At 43.7% G+C, this 13,060-nt stretch overlaps 1 long non-coding RNA gene across 2 annotated transcripts in view; it reads left to right on the top strand.

Moving 5' to 3' along the window:
- LOC144280834 (uncharacterized) overlaps positions 1 to 13,060 on the top strand; it is a 54,405-nt gene that overhangs the window by 27,684 nt on the left and 13,661 nt on the right. The window lies entirely within an intron of this gene.

A 13,060-nucleotide genomic window follows, 5' to 3' on the forward strand; every position in this document is an offset into this window, starting at 1 on the left:
TTCTGGGAACTACCCTGTCATCACCATCACAACTCTCAGGGCCAGTCGTATAGAAATGTACCTGACTTTGTCCCCAGGCCATGGCTGACAGGACCTCTGGTGGGCAGCTGCTTCCAACCAACTGACTGCCAGGAGGGGGAACTAGAATGAAGAGAGGCTAGGCCATGTGGAAACACTCTCAAACCAAGGACTTCAAAATCCATTACCTTTAGAGTGGCCACTTGCTGCAGAGAGGCAGAGAAAGCCCCTCTGAGGGGAGGGAAGAACAAAGCAGAGAGATGCAGAAGTGAGAAAGCAGAGGCCTTTGCCTGACAGATAATTACGACTGGCTTCCCGTCTCATAACCCCCCTGTTCCCAGGCAGTCTCTCATGAGGTCTGACTGCACATCCTATCACAGGGCCCTGTCTCACCAACTCCCCATTATGGTGGAAGCTAGCTCAAGCATGTCTGTCTCCTGCAACCAAAACCTTCAATTAAACAATCCTGTAAAGGCCAACAAGCAAGACGGAAGGGAACTGAGAAGTCCACCAAAATGAAAATGCAAAGGCACAGACTCGAGCAAGGCACAGGCTGACAACTGGGAGGCCATTCCCCAGCTCTGCGCGGTACACTGCCCTTCACAAAGCTCCTCCTCATGATCCACAGCTCAGTAGGGCCTGAGGTTTTCTCTGTCAGGCTCCTTGCCTCATGCTAGTGAGCTGCCCCTGCTTTTCTTAGCCCTGCCACCTTACCACATCCTCAGCCACAGTGCATGGGATGTGGGACCTGAGTCAGAATAATCTGAATCCTCCTGGTTTTGTTCAAGCTGATCTCAGGAACACAGCGGTTCCTCTGACTTTCACAGCAGCCACATGGTAGATGCTGTCAGCCGGCTCAGGGTGGCGTTTCATCCCTTGTGACAACAGCTAACAATTGTAACAAAGCCCAGTGTACATTCACTCCACAAAAATTTATGCCTCTCCCCCAACCCCCACCACTGCCAGGTGCTAAATGTCAGATCCTGAGGGGACAGAGGTAAGCAGGGCAGGTGTGTCCTTGTCCTCATGGACTTAATCTTCACACCCTTAGAAAACTACATCACAGGGTAACATGTGCGTGGATAAGGGAAGCACAGGGTTTTATGGGAGCATAGACCAGGGGCACCCTACACAGGCTTGGAGGAGCAGCCAGGGGAGCAAGATGGGACAGGTAGGGAAGGAGGAAGGAAGAGAAGCTCCAAAGTGAAATGGGGGGTTAGGCAAAGCAGAGCTGAAGTATAGTGCTTGCAGGGAAAAGCAGCAGGAGCAGCCTACAGAGTTGGAGCCTCTGGCCTCCAGGCCCTTACCCATCTATATCATCATGGGCTCTAGATCTGGGGCAGCATTAGTGGCTCAAGAACTTGTGACAGGGAAGACTTGGGGTGCCAGTCTGGAGGCAAGAGAGGAATAGGCTAGCAAGTGTTCAATTTGCATTTTACCTTTACCCTGTATGCTTACCTGGGGGAGGAGAAGATGGGGGACCTGATGGTAAATATGGGGTCCTATTCCCACCCCCTCAAAATAATTTGAGCTAAAGTGGATCTCTGTAGGTTGTTTCATGTAACAGAGTGTCTGGGTCCTGGGAAGCCCTACCTCAAGTGTTAGTCACCTGAGAAAGCTTCCTTTTCTGAAGCCAGGGGCTTTTATGAGGAAAGAAGCATTCCAACCACAGTGTCTTGCGGTGCGTCAGAATTCCTGGAGAGACCGAGCCACAAGCCTCTCTGTGCTCGGTAACAGGAACACGATTGACCTGTGGTCTGTTGCAAAGAATTGCATCACTGGGGAAAGAAGGCTGTGCCCAGGAACAGAACAACCCAGAGTCTGGGGTTGCTCAGACCTAAAGGCTTCCCCAGCTGTCTGGATCCCAGGGCTGGAGGCCAGGGTCATGGACTTAGAACCCAGAACTTGCCCGTCCTAGTCTGTTGTAAGGACACGGGGTGCACACCTGACCAGGCCAGCCTCTCTGCTACCCTGGGAAGAGGGCTTTGTGTGGATGGTTCCATGCAAACCCACTCCCCTTTGTGGTTCACACCTGATTGAGGATGGTTTTCAGACATGCGCACAGAGCCCAGCATGATACAAAGACTAGCACACAGGGCACTGACTGGAAAGTCAGCTCAGGATCTACCCCTGCATGGTGTGAAGAAAGGAGGAGTGAGCAGAAGGAGCTGAAGTGCCATTCAGTCACAACACTAGCCCATCCCTAGGATATCCCCCATCCCTCTGGAGCTAGGGTGGACCTGGAAAGTGAGCCAGGTCTCCACATCCCACACTGATTGGCCATTGGATGTAGGTTTCCCTTGGAGAGCAGCCACAACTTCTTCAGGTGTAGGCCATTCTCATGGGGCGGCGGGGGGGCAGGTCTGGGCAGCACACACCAGCATCTACAGCAGCAGCGCCCAGTGCCAGCTGCCATGCTACCATAAGGACTATATCCCTGAACTTTCACGATAGTTTCAGACTGTGTTACTATTATCTTCACTTTGCAGATGAGAAAACTGAGGCCCAGTGTTGTTTGGCTCAGAGTCTGCTTTACAATAACATCTGCTTCACCAGCAAAGCACTGGATGTGTAGTGAGGAAACCTCGGCACAGAACACCTTCACTTCCCATCTAGCCACTGACTGCTTCCCAGAGAAGTCTTTATTTCTCTCTTGGATGCAATTTTCCCAGCTCTAAAATGAGGATTCTAATACTTGATCTACCTTTTGCTGAGTGTGCTTTATGAACTGCTAACCCCTAGACAAATATTAGATGGAATTCTTATTACACATGAAGAACAATATGTGATCTAAGAAATGGCAGTCATAAGATCATCCCCAAACCTCTAAGCATGGCCAGAAATGTAAACCTTTTGGGTACTTCAACTGGCAGAGGGCAAATGCAAACACCTCCATTTGGCAAATGGTTGGATGGAGGTAGATGACAAAGAAGTCTGTAGACAGAATTGAGGCCAAAAATTGATTCCCAGAATCCATGTCCAACAGGGCCCTAGCCTGTTATCTGATGACACAACGGAAACAAGAGCTGGCCCATCCAAGAGGATATGGACTTCCTGAGAGAGGTAGGAAGGAAGAAACATTTGTCAAATGTGCACCTGTGCTGGGTGCTTTATTTATATAGATTATATTTTCATCCCTTCAATAACCAGAGGCTTTTGACAACTGACCATCAGAGGTCCAAAGGTGAAGGGTAACTTGTTAAGGACACAGAGCCAGGAAGGGGTGGGAACTTGGCTTCTCCAGCACACCTACCAGGTAAGGAGCTTGTTCCAATGCCACAGAAGTACTGGGAGCTTTATAGGCTGGCCAGCATATGAACCTGTCTCTGCCCCAAAGTGCAAACTGTGGAAGAGAGTGAAAATGTTTGCCTCGTGCAGCAAGACCTGTTTCTTTAATTTGGGTATTGCTCTGAGAACCTTTCTGGGGTTAATTTGCTAGGGGTCTGATGTGGGTGGTTAAAGACAGTTGTAGGCTATGGAGGCAAGATTTGCAAGCCACATCCCAGAAAGAAACCCTGGGGTGAGGACAAAGGGGAAGAGAGAAGAGGTCTTCCTATAAGACCCAGAAGACAGTTTCCTCAAAGAATCCAGAATAGGACCCAGGATCTGAGTGTGGGCATTGCTGCCAGGCCAAGAGAAGGCTGTGGATGCATATGTGCATGCAGTGGTTGATCTGGGATCAGACATACTGCATAGCCTCTTGATTCATGTGCGACCAGAGAAGCCTCCTTCCAGATCAATCTAAACACACTTGAGGATGACTGTTGTCCTTTGGTAAAGGGACACCACCTGCTTGTCCTATGATGGGTGATGTGAAAAAGATCTCCAGGTGAGGTGTGGGCTCAATTAGGAGGGAGTAGAGCCCAAGAGAAACCAAGGCATGGCCCAAATATAATCTCTGCCTGTAATGGGAAGTTTTCTCCATCTGTGAAATGGGAATAATGTTAGCACCTTGATAACACAGGCAAAGCTTTCTGTAGAGTGACATAGACATAGCATGTCAGCTGATAGCGATGACTCATCCAAAATTTCATGTGTGTTGAAGTTTTTTATTATCATATTTTTGCAGCCATACAAGTTCATAAATGCCCTATATTTGTGGCAAAAAAAAGAGCTGGTTGCTCTGCTGTGGCCAGCCCCTTCCTGTTGGTCCTCTCTCAGTGAGATTCTGCTCCAACATTTAGAGTGACCCAGCTGTCTTTTAGTTAGAGCCTGGCTATATTCTTTCATCCTTGTACTTAGAGCTTTTATGTTTAATATTTTAGGCATGTGTCTTGGACACATCACCAAACCAGATTTTAAAATCTAATCTGGCAATCTGTCTTTCAGCTAGGAAGCCTAGTTCACATCCCTTTTTTGGTAATCTTTAATATATTTGGACTTGCTTTATTACTTACATTTTCGTTTCTATTTTAGCTCTCTTGCAGTGCTTATCTCTCCTCTCTTGTCAGTGACTGCTATTAAAATTTTACCACAAATGTTTTACTTTACAGGGTCTAAAGGTAATAAATATCTACACATCCTTACCCCCAAATACATGGATCTATAAGCATTTTAAACTTCAGTCATCTCCTCCTCAACCTCTATGTTATTGTTCTATGGCATTGTAGTTTTACTCTGTCACTAACCCCACATTTTTTTTAAGATTTTATTTATTTATTCATGAGAGAGACACACACACACACAGAGGCAGAGACACAGGCAGTGGGAGAAGCAGGCTTCATGCTGGGAGCCCGATCCCGGATATCCAGGATCACACCCTGGGCCGAAGGCAGCACTAAACCGCTGAGCCACCTGGGCTGCCCCCCCTCCCAATCTTTTTTTTTTTTAAATAGACAAGACAAGGCTTGTTTATTTTCCCACATGTTTACACTGGTTTCTTGGCTCACCATTCTTACTAGTAGCCCAGATCTCCTGGGCTTCCCAAAGCTGTCTACCTCCTATTCTCTGGGACCTATGAATGTGTTATGTTACAGGATAAAGAGGAATTAGGGTTACAGATGGAATGCAAGTTGCTAATCAGCTGACCTTAGAATAGGGAGATTATTCTGGATTATCTGGGTGGGCTCTATGTACCTACCTACAAGGGTCCTTCAAAGTAGAAGAGGGAAACAAAAGAGGAGTTAGAGTGATATGATGTGATAAGGACCCAACACCTGTTACTGGCTCTAAAGATGGAGAAAGGGACCACCAGCCAAGGAATGCGGGAAGCTTTTAGAAGGTAGTAAAAGCAAGGAAGTAGTTTGTCTCCTAGAACCTCCAGCAGCCCTGTGGACTGATACATTTAGTCTAACCCAGTGAGACTTGGATCTGAATCCTGACCTGCACAAATGGAAGATAATTTTGTGTTGTTCTGAGGCAGTACATTAGCGGCAATTTGTTACAGCAACTAATGAAAAACTAATATACCTTCTTTCTGGACTCATTTTCCTTCTTTTTAAAACACTCTTTACTCTTTTCATGAAGGCTTGGTGGTGGTAAGCTTATTTATTATTTACCTGTAAATATCCTTATTGCATCCTTTTTTTAATAGATAGTTTTCATTGGTATACATTCTGTATTAACAGTTAATTTTCTCTCAGCACTTTAAAGATAATTATGATTTCTAAAAACTCAATTTAGTTCTTTCCCCAAACTGCCAGGTTATTTGTTATTTTTCTCTCTTGCTCACATTTTGATTCAGTTTTTTTTTTTTGTTTTAAATATTTCAAACATGGTTATTTAAAATTCTGAATCTGATAAATCTGAAGTCTTAGGGGCCTCAATCTGTTAGTTGTATTTCAGACTCAGGTTCCTATGTAACTCGGATCATGTCATACTGAAGTTGGAGGTCTAAGTCATGAAGTCAAATTCCCTCTGGGACTCTGAAGTCCACCCAGTGATAGGCTCAAAACACTGGGGGGGGAAAAAAGGAAAAGAAATACACTGAATTATTCATAACGTTAGACTTCTAACACAAAATATAATAATGCAGCTTTTTGCTAAGACAGGCAAGAATGAGTAATAATCAAATGAACATTTTAATTAAAGTGCTTATTATAGAACAAAGGATCTTAACCTGAGAGGTGTCTGTGTATAGGCCTGAGTAGGTCCACGAACTCATTTAAATTTTATGCAATAGGTCAGGTTCATTTCAGAAGTAAGGACCCATATCGCAAAAAGATGTATAATCTAAAAACAATTTAAAAATCACTACTCTGAGGGCACCTGGGTGGCTCAGTCAGTAAAGCATCTAACTCTTGGATTCAGCTCAGGTCATGATCTCAGGGTTGTCAGATCGAGCTCCCAGTCAGAGATAGCCATAGTTTAAAAAAAGGCATTTATACCTAATGAATTAGTGAAAATTAGGAAAAGCACACCTCCCAACACTGATGAGGTTGCACAGAAACTTGATGCCAGCAATGGGCTATTGTTCTAAACTTTTCAGAAAGTGATTGTGTAACATGTACCAAAAGCCATAAAAACATTATCAATCTTTGATCCATTAATCCCATTTCAGGGAGTTTTTCAATAGAAAATCATCCAAAGAATGAAAACCACATGGGTTATTTCATGATGAAAATAGTGAAACATTAGAAGAAACTTCAATGTGTAGAAAAGGGAAATTAATTAATAATGCCATATTTATGGAAAATGATGCAGCTCTTTGAGATGTTTAATTTTAGAGACCAAATAGCAAACACAAAATATGTTTATTGCACACTGGTAGTGTCATTTCACCCAACTGAGGCTCAGAAAAAGCATGGAGATTTTGGAGGTGCACAGTTCTCAGAGGATGTGCAACTAGATGCCAATTTCCCTGTATTTTAAAGAAGTCTGAGCAGCTGGCTGTGCCTCATGATCAGATGACCTTAGTGTATGAGCAACAAACTGAGAAACCTGTGACTACATGCACAGAGTTTATATCCTGATCAAACAAATCTCACCAAAAATGTTACCCTGACACGTACTTAATGAACAACATAATTATTACTGAACAGAATGATAAGCAGGCCCAAATGTTCACCTCCTTGGTTCTCCTGAGGGACAATGTATAAGCAGCATGGCTTTAGGACTTAGCTGGAAGTGTTGAGGGTTTTCTTTTTATAGAACCTCCCGTCTTCATCCATGTCAACAGTATCCCTGATGTCATACATTCTTGACTCATCATCTTCATTGCCAGACTACACATTCTTCCCAAACACGGCCACTATCTTCACATCTTTGCCTGTTTCTTGCTCTACCCTTCTACTGGCCAGAAACTCATTCACCTCTGAGCTCTGAGGTCACCTCCTTCGAGAAGCCTCCCTGTTACATCTCCCTCTCAGTAGTAGGGGTTCTTCCCTGGCCATCCATACACTTCTTTTTAGCTCCACATTACTACACTGTGTTATGGTAAACTGCAGTTATCTGTTTCCCCATTGTGACCAGGAGTTTAATTCATAGCAAAATGTGTCATGTATGGGATTTGGAGTTGGATAAAACTGGTTTAAAGTTTTTGCCACACCTTTTACTAGCTCTGTGACCTTGGACAAGTTACTGAATCTTTCTGAACTTCTGATCCTTATCAGAATAATAGGGTCAGAGAAAACCTGCTTTGTGCGGCTATTGGCACATGTTAAGTGCTCCATAAATGGTAGCTATGTACTCAGGTTTATGAATCCCTGGAGTAGAATAAGACCAAAGTCTTCTGGGTCCAAGCCCAGTGCCACACTACATGGGCTGGGGAAGGTATATGAAGTACAGAAGGCTCCAGCTCCTTGAGCCAACAGGAATCCAACTGTAGATCTAGAAATTAGAAGTTGCTTCTCCTGTCCCTTTGGAACCTTCAGACATTGGGGAAATCCCTTCACGCACCTCCTCCTGCCCCCACAGTGAGGAAGTCTAGGAATAAAGTACTGTAGAGGCAGAGGACTCAGATCCCTGGCCACTGCCTAGTCTCCTGCCCTATCCCTCTGCTGGGCCAACAGACAGTGAATCACTGCTGTCATCATCCATGACACCCACTGGTCTTGGAGTCAGTGACCCCACAACGTGAAGAAACTTTCCTTCTGAGAAGCATCCTCTCCAGGTTACCAAAAATTTGTCACCCCTCCTACTACCATTGCTCTAAACTTTATTTACTTCTAACCTCTCAAAGTGGCCCTTTAACCCTGATGCTACCTATTTGGTGACCTCATTTTCTGTGTTCCTGAGAAGAATCAGGACATGGATAAGAAATTGCCCTGATTTCCTCCTCCAGAACTGCAGTAGAACCATAATGGTAAAAGTGACACTGTCTAGAATTAGATTGGACCCAGATATGAGTCCTGTTATTAGCTGGGTAACCTTTAGCACATCTCCTAATCCTTGGCCATTTACCTGGGCCCCTTATTTGTGAAAATACGTTTTAAAAAACTTACCTTCAAAAAAACAAAACAAACAAAAAAACTTACCTTCCAGATGTAATAATGATTCAATAAAATAACTTGGTGAAAGAACCAGAAACCTTGTAGGTACCCAACAAAAAAACGGTTATTATGCATTTCTCCTCCTTTTAAAATATTGTTGTTCCTTCCTTTCTGTCCCTGAAGTTCCAGCTGTTGGATGGACATATCCCCAATAATATGCACCTTACACATGACATCTAGAATGCCCCAAGGAGAGTACATTAGCTTCCCACTCCACCCTTCAAACTACTAAATTTCAGGGATGCCTGAAATGGCTCAGCAGTAAGCGCCTGTCTTCAGCCCAGGGTGTGATTCTGGAGTCCTGGGATTGAGTCCCACATCGGGCTCCCTGCGTGGAGCCTGCTTCTCTTTCTGCCTGTGTCTCTGCCTCTCTCTCTCTAAAAACACAGATTTGTTATCTTATAGTTCTGCAGGTTAGAAGCCTGACACAGGTGTTACTGGGAGAAAATCAAGGTGGCAGTATGGCTGTGTTCCTTCTAGAGACTCTGAGGGGGGATGTCCTTTTCCTGGTCTTTTCCTGCTTCTAGAGGCTGCCCATATTCCTTGGCTTGTGACTTCATCTCCTTGACCTCTTTTTCTGTTGCCATCTCTTCTCTGATTTACACTCTTGCTTTTCTATTATAAATATCCTTGAGGTTACATTGAGTCTGCCAGGAAAATCCAGGATCATTTTTCTTACCATTTTGAGATCCTTAATTCCATCTATAAAATCCCTTTTTCCATGTAAAGTAACATGGAAAAGTAAAATAACATGTTGGCAGGTTCTGGGCATTCTGTATACATTGATGTGGACATGTTTGGGGGCCAGAAATCTACCTACCACACTTCTTCCAGAATCCTGGGCCAGAATCATCAGGAATATTAGTGACCCCGTCTCCATCCCCATCCCCATCTCCTTTCACAGGAAATCACCCAATATAGTAATAGCAAAGATGTTTGGGGTCACGTGTCCCCTCTGATCTACTGGTGCAGGCTGCCTGGAGTATGGTACTAAGGACTGTGAGACTGTGTCTTGGATCCCTTAAGAAAGAGTGATCTTCTCAATTAGTCATGTCATCCGTGGTCATCAGAGGACAGAACACAGCAAAAGTGCTGTGCATCTCCATCCAGTATCTCTCACATCTGACCTCTCCTTCCCATGCCCACAGGCCTCCCCTGCTCTTAATTAGAACTGCGTGTTCAAAGTACTGCAATAGCCCTTAAGATCAGAAATCTTTGCTCTGCCTGTGACCTTTTGCAGCATCAGTCTGCCTTCTATACATGACCAGATCTTTCAGAGCTGTGGTTTCTACATGTTGGTCCTTAGGCCTGTGCTAGTATAATAATGGGCTAAATAAAATGAGGAAAGTGAGAGACCTTGATATTTAAGTGTATTGAAGTACTGTTGACAATTCTCCTTTTTTTTTTTTTAAAAAAAAAAAAAAAAAAAAAGACTGACCTTTCCTCTGAGATCATATCTTTTGGGAGGGGCACACAGAATAAACAATGATTTTATGAGGTAATGGGGACATAATTTGTTCTTTTCATTAAAGTCCTTGTCAAAATTCAAAGCTGCTTTCCTGAATTAAAAAAATTTATAGAATAACACCTAGTGCTCATCCTGTCAAGTGCCCACCTCAGTGCCAGGTGTTATTCTATATGTTGGCAAATTGAACACCAACAAAAAATAAATTTATAAATAAATAAATAAATAAATAAATAAATAAATAAATAAATAAATAAATGCAAAAAAATTTGGCATCAGTTGTTCAAAAGAAAGGTCTACAGATATCGGTTTTAAATCATAGCTCTGATCATCGAGCATATCAGGCCGCCTGCCCCCAACTCACTCTCAATCTGAAAATGCCCCCCCCTTAATACAAATCAAAACTGAAATGAGCTACCACTTCACACCAGTCAGAATAGCTAAAATTAACAACTCAGGAAATAGCAAATGTTGGCAAGGATGCAGATAAAGGGGAACTCTCTTACACTGCTGGTGGGAATGCAAACTCAGCCATCAGAAAAAACGAAATCTAACCATTTACAATGACGTGGATGGAACTAGAGGGTATTATGCTAAGCAAAGTAAGTCAGTCAGAGAAAGTCAAGTATCATATGATTTCACTCGTATGTGGAATTTAAGAAACAAAACAGATGAATATAGGGGAAGGGAAGGAAAAATAAAGTAAGATGAAATCAGAGAAGGAGACAAACCATAAGAGACTCATAACTATAGGAAACAAACTGAAAGTTACTGGAGGGGAGGGGGGTGGGGAGTGGGGTAACTGAGTGATGGACATTAAGGAGGGCACATGATGTGATGATCACTAGGTGTTATTTGCAACTGATGAATCACTAAACTCTACCTCTGAAACTAAAAAAAAAAAAAAAAGAGAGAAAGAAAGAAAGAAACAAAACAAAATAAAACAAAAAATTCTCTAAATCAATAGGCCCACATACTTAATAAATAATGGTAATTAATTAAAAAAATAAAAATGCCTCCCTTGCCTGTGGAAGGAAACTGTTTCACTCTTTATGCCCATCCAGGTTATAGCAGGTTCCCCAGAGGAGGTCCCCACCTGCTCCTTTGCCCTCCATGCATTCCCATAGCTGTCACATGGACCCTTCACTGTCTCTAGAACTAACCCCCCTCCACCTTTCTGGTTCACTTGGCTTGTTTCATGCCTTCAAACTGCCACATCCTCCTTCCTACACATATTCACCTGCTGATACCCTGGTGAGCTCACAAGGCCCATGTGGAACACTGCTTCCTTCATGAAACCTTCCAGATTTCCCAGCTGCTTGCTATCTCTAACTCCTCACAGGTTCTTTGAATCTTCCCTGTGGCATCTACATCCTGGATCATTTGAGATTCCTAAACACAATCTCCAAAGGAGGAGAAGAAATGCATAGTGTTCACAAACACGACTTTCAGTTGGGAGGCTCTGAATTGGAATCTTGTCTGTGTTGCTTACTAAGGCAAGTGCCTTAATTCTCAGGCTTGGTTGCTCCATTTCGATGATGGGGTCTACCAGTAGACCATCTTCATACGTTTAATAAATACCAGGACACACTCCTTCTGTGCCTCCCAGTGTCCAGCACTTGGTCCAACATACTTGTGTCCTGATACCACATCTTGTCATTCCCTGCTTCTCTGGGCACAGGACTCAACTAGCACCTGTTGTGTGAATGTAAATGTGTCTAACCACAAAATACTCTCCAGTTTGCCAGTGTTTAAGAAAGAACAGAAAGCTACAGCACAATGCCCCTTCCCCTGGGAGCAGCCTTTCTCTCTACCCTTTCTTGGCTCTTATTTCTGCCTGTTTTCTGAGCCAGCTCTGCAGCCTTCCCATGGATTCTGGGAACCACTTGATAATATTTTTCAATAAACTATTTTTCTATTTAAACTAGTCTGAGTCCAGAGGCACCTGGGTGGCTCAGGTGGTTGAGTGTCCAACTCTTTAATTCTGTTCAGGTTGTGATCTTGAGGTTGTGAGATCAAGCTCTACATCAGGCTCCACCTTCAGCATGGAGTCTGCTTGAGACTCTCTCCCTACCCCTCTGGCCCTCCCTACTGTTCACAATCTCTCTTTATTTCTTTAAAATAAATAAGTAAATAAAATTAAAAAAAAAACTAAGTCCATTTCTATTCCTTGTCTCTGGCTGACAAGCATGGATCTGCCAACCATGACAGGCTTGTGACACTAATATTATAACACTTCATGTGCCATGTGCACATGTGTTCAACAAGTGTGTGATGGCTATCACTGGTGGTATATGAGACAAGATCAGATACCAGAATATATTTTCATATTTCAGTAGTGTTATTGTGTTTAAGATGTAACAGAAACAAATATAGCTAGAATACAAAACTTGTGATGTCAAGGGTGTTAATATTCAGAAGGAGGCTAAAATGGATAATTTCTATTTTAAAAATATGTCCAGGGGATCCCTGGGTGGCTCAACAGTGTAGCGTCTGCCTTCGGCCCAGGGCATGATCCTGGAGCCCCAAGATGGAGTCCCACATCAGGCTCCCTGCATGGAGCCTGCTTCTCCCTCCCTCTGCCTGTGTCTCTGCCACCGCCTGCACCTGCCCCCCCGTCTCTCATGAATAAATAAAGAAAATGTTTTTAAAATTTTTTAATTAAAAAAATAAAAATATATCCATAGCGTAGTGGCTTTTAAATTTTCTATTCACCAACTAAACATGCTACCCATGAGGGGATAAATACCCCACTGGTCTTGGTAGGAAGTAGCGCTCTCTGCGTTCCATTTCAGAACTGGAAAGAACCAACTACTCCTCTCTTGTTCCCTAGACAGTAAGGAGGGTGTGGGAATATGTTCAAAGACGGGCCAGTGGATGCTCCCCGTGAGGACTTTGAATTTGAGGGACTGATTCAAAGAAACAGCACCAAGTTACTCACAGCAATGGTGGCAGCTGTTATCCTAATCCCTCATGTTGAGCATGTTGAGGACATGAAGCACTGAATGTGATAGAGAACATTGAGGTAATTTGTCTAAGTCCACAGAGCTATTGAGGAGTAAAGCTCACTGTGGAACAAGACCTTCTGCCCACACCCCTCCCCTGGGCCCATGCTCCGCCCACCACACTCCCCCCTAGGGGAATACCA

Source organism: Canis aureus, chromosome 12 (assembly GCF_053574225.1).
Source record: "Canis aureus isolate CA01 chromosome 12, VMU_Caureus_v.1.0, whole genome shotgun sequence".
Lineage (NCBI taxonomy): Eukaryota > Metazoa > Chordata > Mammalia > Carnivora > Canidae > Canis > Canis aureus.